This window comes from Thermobia domestica, chromosome 18 (assembly GCF_964235325.1).
Source record: "Thermobia domestica chromosome 18, izTheDome1.hap1.1, whole genome shotgun sequence".
Classification (NCBI taxonomy): Eukaryota; Metazoa; Arthropoda; class Insecta; order Zygentoma; family Lepismatidae; genus Thermobia; species Thermobia domestica.
Window position 1 is genome coordinate 173,766,605 of NC_137471.1, and position 8,379 is coordinate 173,774,983.

Consider the following 8,379-nt stretch of genomic DNA (forward strand, 5'->3'; position numbering starts at 1 on the left):
CTGCGTCGGAACTAACATCAGAGTTTAATGCTGGGCCAAGTATAAGTGTGTGTGAGTTAGTGTCGTAAAATTTCTGGAAATTTTGAACCTGTTTGTAAAAAACCGTTTTTTTCGATTTCTTTCCGGAAAAATTGGGAACATTGAAAAAATATTTTTAAAAAATGTTTGTATTTGGTTAATTTTACTAGTATTCATATATTTTTTTCAAACGCGTACAAAATATAAGATGAAAAATTTCAATATTGCGAATATTGAAATATAGTACTCGAAAATAAAACTATTCCAATTATTATCTGTATTAAAATACTAGATTTACGCGTATATGTTTGTCCTCACAGAAAAGTTTATATGTTTGTCTCCAGTCCTTTCGACAATGAGATATTGAACCCACAAGTGCTAGAAACGCCGTTTTCATTGGTTGATTCCAAATTTTGTGTAAATTGTCCAGTTCTAATGAATATTTAAAAAAAAAAACATGGCCATTAGTTCTTTATTAAAGTTTTAGGGGTACACTGGAAGTACTGAAAATGTTTAAAAGTAATGCTTCATACCCTACGAGTTATATATTCCAACATCACATAGTTGTATATAGGGGTTGTATATTTCTCAGGTGTTTGTTTCATGGCCAAATGATAAGAAAACGAAGGATAACCATTTCTCCAGTCTAAGATGAATCTTCATTGTTTGGAGAGTTTTTTTAATGAACTCCGTATATAACTGACATAGTTAATTGTGTGTGTAATTTATTTACTTATTGCATAATGCATGCAAAAAGAAAGAAAACACTGGTCATATATGAATTAGAAATTCCGATCACAAGTCGGCTCAAATCTTGCAAACGGTGCGAGATATTGAAAAAATATTGTCGAAAAAATTTCCCCTTTATGATACTTCTTGCCGATTTTTATGAAGGCGTCTTTCACTTGTATCTGTAAAGAGACATGCACAGATATGAGGAATGACAAGGAGATTCATGCTCATATGTGTGCATGTAGAGAGCGCAGGTGTAGCTAGTTGAAAATTAATAGTCTGCACTCATTTCTGTTATGTCCTTTATTCGTGGATGTGCATTAATTACAGAAGTTAGAGTTATAGTTGCATACAGTAGCATGCATTAATTACAGTTTCATAGAAACCTACCAACATGAAGTGTTCTGTTGCAAAAAATAGGTCTCTTGAATAAAACTGAGTTCTCAATGAGCTCTTTGGTCTGGTGAAGTTTTGTTAATTTTAACCAATTTACTTCTTAAAAGAAAGAGCAATTGGCAAATTTCACTAATACTCATGCACTAAAAATTTATAATCACTATTATTTAATATTATAATATACACACTTATATAAACTTTACGTACAAAATCCTGTATGTAAACAAATACACGTTTTCTAGTGCGACAGATTATCTATTGCAATCAAAATGAAAGTGACTATGTTTCTAACTTAATAACTCTTGAATCATCAGACCGATCTCGATAAAATTTTCAACATAGATGAGGTTCGGGATGGTTTCTATCATTTTTCTTTGAAGATGCAACTTCAGGGAAGGAGAGAAGGAAAAATGACATATTAGATTCGAATCCACAATTTTCGGGGTCGCTGAAATGAACAATGACACTTCCAATGGTATTTAAATCAAAATTCAGCTCCGCAACTTGGCGGAAGGTAGAATATATATGTCGATTTTTCTTGCACCTTTTAATGGTAGCGGAATATTTCCTTTTCTGTCTTAAAAATGGGTTGACAAGAAACTTTAAAAAAAAACAAATAGTAAATTATAGGTTTATTGAAAATCAGTTTTTGTTGTTTTTTTATTTTCGTTTTCCTCTTTTCGTTAAGGAGAAAGAGCTGCGAATCTGTTCCTTCTTGAAGCTAGTTAATAATATTCGGGGATCTTTCCCTCGCGTTTCCCTTTGTTCATTCCTTTTTGCACAGTAATATAAACCATAAAGGCGCTGAACCAACCAGATTTTTTCTGAAAAACTGACGTCTCACAACAAATTTGTCTGTCGCTAATTCAATGGCCATTAGAGATGGAAAGTTGAGGGTTGAATTGCAGAGATAAATAAAACAATAAGGCAAAAGTGAACGGTGAGCAAAAGTCAGACTCTCTCTCTCTCTCTCTCTCTTTCACAAATGGGCATTCAGTAAATAGAAATGTGCATTCAAGATGCAGAAATATAGAAAATGTTCATTCTATTATCCATACAAGCCGGCTACGAGTCTTTTGTTTTGGCCACGGGTGCAGTCCAAACTAGGGGATATGTAACCTACCGAAGGACCACACAGATGTTATCGAAACTATTGTGCTATTGTTTCTTTGTATGCTTTGGCAGAAACTTCTTTGGATATCCTCACTTTTACTTGCCGACAAGTTGAGAAAAGCAATTTAGTAAACCAAGCTTTCTGTCTAAAATCTTTTTTCTTTTTTACATTGAGAAGCAACTTCAATTCGTCGTGCTCTCGAGTTTTGCTGAATTACAGCTGGAAAAGATTGAAGTTCCGATCACAGCGGCCCAAGAGATCCTGTGAATCTGAATATTTTGCAAGCGTCTTCGGCTTTAGGGACACTAAAACGTCATGGGATAAATTTTCAGCAATGAAGTATCTTTCATTTAGTTGGTCGTGTGATTTGTTGGTGGTGTGGCTAGTGTTGCCACGAGACGGGACAGAACCCTTTTAGACGAGACACAAGGCGAGACAGACTACTTGTCCCGTCTCGAAAACGAGACGGGACGTCTAGTGAAATGTCTCGTCTTGTCTCGTGTCTCGAAAATGAAAACGGTTTCGGGAATGGCCAAGATTGAAATTCCCAGTGGTCATATAGATTGCAAAAGGAAAATCCCCTTTGTGAGAAAACATGTTGAAAAGCCTTCATAGAAAAGTGTCCTCTGTCTATTGAATGAAACAATCGTGATACATGAGCTTCCAGAAATATCATCCTTAATGTCTTGTCCCCTATTCCCCTTGCTGTAAACTGAGGAATTCTCATTTTTTTATTTCTGGCTGGAATGATGACAAACAAAATCAAAGACAGGGAAGACTTCTACAAGGTCAAGAAACGGAACTACCACCACCATCTATTCAATTTGAAAACTGGGTAAGGTCTCCACTCATTACAGGCTGTAGTTGAAAGTTCTGGCTGAGATGGCGGAAGAGAACAGAACAGACCACACGTGTCTTTATTCTCTGGTGGCGGTATTCTTTTTGCTATATGAACCGAAAGCGGCAATTGAAGTGTGTCATCTTGCAACTAAAATTTTGTATTCTCTCTCTCTCTCTCTCTCTCTCTCTCTCTCTCACACACATATATATATATATATATATATATATATATATATATATATATATATATATATATATATATATACATAAAAACATACTTTTACCATTTTATCAATCGCTCGCTTATTATACAGCAGTAATGTTGCAAAATTCACCTCTTCGTATGGAAGGCGGACGAAGGACAAAAAAAGCAAAGATATTATCGACGAACCCTTCAAATTGTTTGCTTTCAGCAAATTTATGATACTAACAGTGACACTATAGGTGAAGAGGTTTTACGGGGGGTACCTTCGTTTTGTTACGCGGAAATGTTTGATCTGACCAGAGTGCTAAATTGCCTTCTGCTTCCATGTTGAGAGGAGGGGAATACTTCCCTTTCCTAGTGAAATATTCATTCGGACCTGAATTATCTTCAGAAATTGTTTCTTACAGGCATATAGAACCTCTCGAACTTGATAAGTTTAAAGAACATTTGGTATAATATTCCTGGAACTCCGTTGAAAGCAGAAAATATCATGAGAATGATCAAAATTCGAACATTGGAGAACCTAATTAATAGAAAAGGAATAGGATACCCAAACCACATTTTTAAACCTGCTACCTGCTATAAAATGTATATCCTATATTTTTACTAATTCTCTACTCCCATGAAAATATCCTGGGGAGTATATTCTCTCCAATTTTTTCAGACTGAAATCCTTTTATCCCGTACGATTTCGCCCCCTGACACCAGGGTCGGGTAGTTACGCGTAAAAAAGTGTTTTCTACGTGACGCGTAAAATACGCGTAATTTACGTAAAATACGTAAAAAATTAGAAACAGGTCTACAAATTAAAAGAAAACGTTCTACGCGCTGAGCTTTAAAAGAATTCTTCCTAAAATTGTATGGAATCTAGCTGGATTTTGCAAAACTTAATCTGTATGCATAAACTGGGAATTTTGTATTGGCTTTGTAAAGTAGCATTGTATAATACGGTTTGCACGCGTGACTGTTCAAAACCCATTTCATCATGTTCCATGTATTAAATCCTCTGTAATCGAGAAAAGTTTTATGCCTGATAAGCCGTGGGAGAAACTATTGTGCAATACAACAACAATGGTAAGCCTTCGTGGTCTCCATTTGTGGCGACTGGTCTGCATTTGTGACGAATGTCTGAGAAAAGCAACACGAACAATAGAGGAGTTTCTGTTGGAAAACCTCGGCTCTTCAGGAATAACTAGCTACCAGCAATATCGGGGAAAATGTGGAAAATTTGAAGAACTTATGAAGAAGGGAATTACAACACCACGCACATTCTGGTATTTCGCTACACGGCAACATAAGGAGTTGGAATTTGCTATGAAGTTACTGAACACCCTAGCATCTTCAGCGCAAATTGAAAGACTTTTCTCAAATTGATCCTTTGTCCATAACGTCACCAGGAACCGGCTCAGCTTCGAACATTCGAAGAAACTACTTCAAATATACTACACCCTCAAATTACAAGACCACTCAAGTTATGAATATTAGTATGATTAAGAGTATTGTGTTCGAATTATACTAAACTAAAATGGAAATGGCATGTAACATTTTTTTTAGAATTAAAATAATGGCTAAGTTGTAAATGAAATGATATACTCAGTGTTATTGGAACCAAGTGAAATATATTCAGTATTCGAACTAGGAAGAAAGACAAATTGTTTCTTTCCAAAAACAACGAAGAAACAAGTAGTTCAATATTTTGTTGAGTATTTTCTTCAGTTTTGTCTTATTATGAGCATGAAAAATTTCTACATTAAAAGTTTAAATGATAGTCAAGTGTTAAGAGAAGTAATAGTGTTGTTGTTGGACTTGGAAGAAAGGAGCAAAGTAAATGAGTTCATTCCGAAAAATGTAGTATAATGTTCTGTTGGGTGCTTTTATAATTTTTTTTCAGTTGTGTGTGTTTAAAATGAGAATCTAATAACTTTTACATCGAAAATTCAATATGTCCCAGTGCTAAGTGAAGTGGTATATATAGTATCGTTGGGACGTGGAAGAAAAACAAATCAGTTTATTCTAAAATTTCATTATTTCAATATGCTGTTCAGTATTTTTCGTATCAGTTATGTGTGTATGTTAGTGTGTAATATGAAGGTGAAATGAGCCTTACAGTCAATCTCTTCTTCTTTTCTAATATAAGTTTCAAAGTATACTGAAATGTTTCGAGTTTTATATTAAAAGCTGCAAAGGTATAACACTAAATTGTTATAATCAAAAGGTTACTTGATACTTTCAAACATATCCGAACCAACACATATTTTTAATGTGTTTGCTTATATGTTGGGTGGTTGTGCTTGTGTGTGCGCTAATAGGTGGAAAGTAGTAGGGGCTATCCAAAATTATGTTTTAATACTATGATTTGGCATGAAATTATTACTTTTAAATATAATGTTTAGAAGATAATAATGTTTTAATGCTTAAATAAGAAAACTCAGCTTACAATATAACCGATTATTCAAAATGATCTTAGTTTTAATGAAAGAAATATAGTTTTCTACGTCTGCGTAAAAAACTGGTTTTCTACATGACGTATATTACTAGTAAATTACGCGTAATTTATGTAAAATACGTAACAAGTAAATTACCTTGCCAACCCTGCCTGACAGAATACGAAAAAACAAATGCTGTTAAAATCCGTACACATGACCCTTCCAGGGTTTAACCTGGGTCCTTCAAGCCATGGTCTATCGCCGCAGACCGCTCGGCTTGGTATGAAGATGTACGTTGTATGATTGCGAATAGATGACGACAATATAAGAAACTTTAATCCAAAATGGCCAACCAAAAACCAACTTTTTTTAGCCACTAGTTAATCTGGGTGTACTGTCATGAGTTTGTTACACAAACGAGGCAACCACCACATAGTAGCACATACCTCGCGGTTATGGGAACAGATTTGATCAATGGAGGTGAAGACTGGCCCCAAGCATTCTTTCGTCCAATGTGTCGTTCAGCTCCCATTAGTATGGCACTTTAAGTAGAGCTTACTGTGCAGTAACATATAAAATTTCAATCAAATACTTTCCATTACTGAATAAAATTATTTGGCTCCGAGCTTTTTTAAAAAAATAATAATAATAATAATTGCAACAAATCTAAACATGCTAAAATGGAAAGTAGTTTTTGGATTGTTATGGATTAACACTGTGAAACCTAAAGGCTGAAATATATGAAATCAAAGTGTACACACATATCTATCTCTCTATTTATCTATCTTTCCATCTCTCTCTCTCTCTCTCTCTCTCTCTATATATATATATATATATATATATATATATACATACAGACACTATAAAGCAAGTGGGCAGATAGTATACGGTAGTGTCGGGGATGGTGATACCCTTACATCGAACTTTGCTTGTCGTGAAAACATTATTTGGCATTAATGTCTTCATCTTCGACGTACCAATGAGCAATTTGCTATATATTCGTGTATTGAAACTGGTGAAACCAATTTCAATGTTTCAGAATGTTAAAAAAAAAAGCCAGAGTCGAGAAGCCTCAAACAACTAACAGCAGAGATATATAATCTTGTAAACTATTTGTCCTTGCCTTGTGAGCTTATTTTATTTTTAAGATCTTTAGGCAACTTTGGCCGAATGGATGATGATGGGAAAATTAGTGGAATGAAGAAAGTGGTAGGATACTAGACAACTTCGAGAAAACACACACGTTCGACAAATGAAATGAAATAAAATGAAATCTTTGAGTTTTACGTCCCACGGTTATGCCTGTTAGGCTAAAGGAGACAGTGATGATGAGTAGTGAATGAAATGGTGGAATGAAGAAAGTGGGAGGAAACGGGAGAACCCCGAGAAAACCCACGCACACGGTGTTTGTCCACCACAAAGTTCACTTGGTGGGGCTGGGATCGAACCCGAGACCCCAAGCACCAGAGGTGAACGCTCTACCACTGAGCCACCGCGGTCCCCACACACATTCAGTGTTTGTCCATCATAAAGCTCACATGGCACTAACCGAGATCGAACCGGCTACCACATACACCAGAGGTGAAGGCTTCACGGTGTAGCTACCGTGACATTTCTTGTCTTGTGTGTTCTGATTAATACTTGTAACTTAGTTGTATCTTGATTAGCATGGTGCAGCCTGCTACATTTTACTTTCGTTCCCATAGTATGCTGCTATATTTTTTACGAGACAAGACGAGACAAACGAGACGAGACGAGACGGGACAGAACCTCTCGAGACGAGACGGGACGAGCACATTTTTTCGAGACGAGACACAAGACGAGACATGCTTTGCACGAGACGAGATGAGACAGCCTGAAGTTTCGTCTCGTCTCGTCTCGTGGCAACATTAGGTGTGGCAGACAAGAAAGTTGTAAATATTTTCGAATTATGAAAATTTTAATTGAATCTTAAACGTAAGTGTAAGTGTGTAGTGTGTAGAGGAACATCGAGTAGTTATCTCCAGATGTGACAAAAAGTATAGTCGCTTTTTTTAAAATTGGCTAGGACCATGTGAGTACGTCTTATCCTATGAACCATGTTTTAAAATATTATGATGTCTTTTCGTAATTTGCGTTGATGTTTGGAATAGGTTATAAAACGTAGATATTTCAGCAGGGTTGAACGCAGGGGGTGGAATTTGGGTTTTGGTCCCTCCAAAATCTTGATTTTTGTGCAAATTTAGTCTAATTCTAGGGTCAAGTTTACAAATTCTAATATAATTTACCCTCAAATTGAACTTGAACCCCTGAATAGCTTTGACCCTTCCAAAATAAATAAGGGGCGCGGTGTCTCAGTGGTAGAGAGTTCATCTCTGGTACTTGAGGTCCCTGGTTCGATCCCAGCAAGCGCCGTGTGGATTTTGTGGTGGACAAACACCGCGTTCGTGTTTTTTTCGGATTCTCCCGTTTCCTTCCACTTTCTTCATTCTACCATTTCATTCATTTCTCATCGCTGTCTCCTTTAGCCTAACCAGCTTAACCGTGGAACGTAAAACAAAGAGATTTCATTTTATTTTTCTTCCGAAAAAAATTTCTGCGTACGTGCTTATATTTCAATTATCTTTTGTGAAAATGCTGTTCTACTCAAAAGTGTAGGGTTTGAAGTC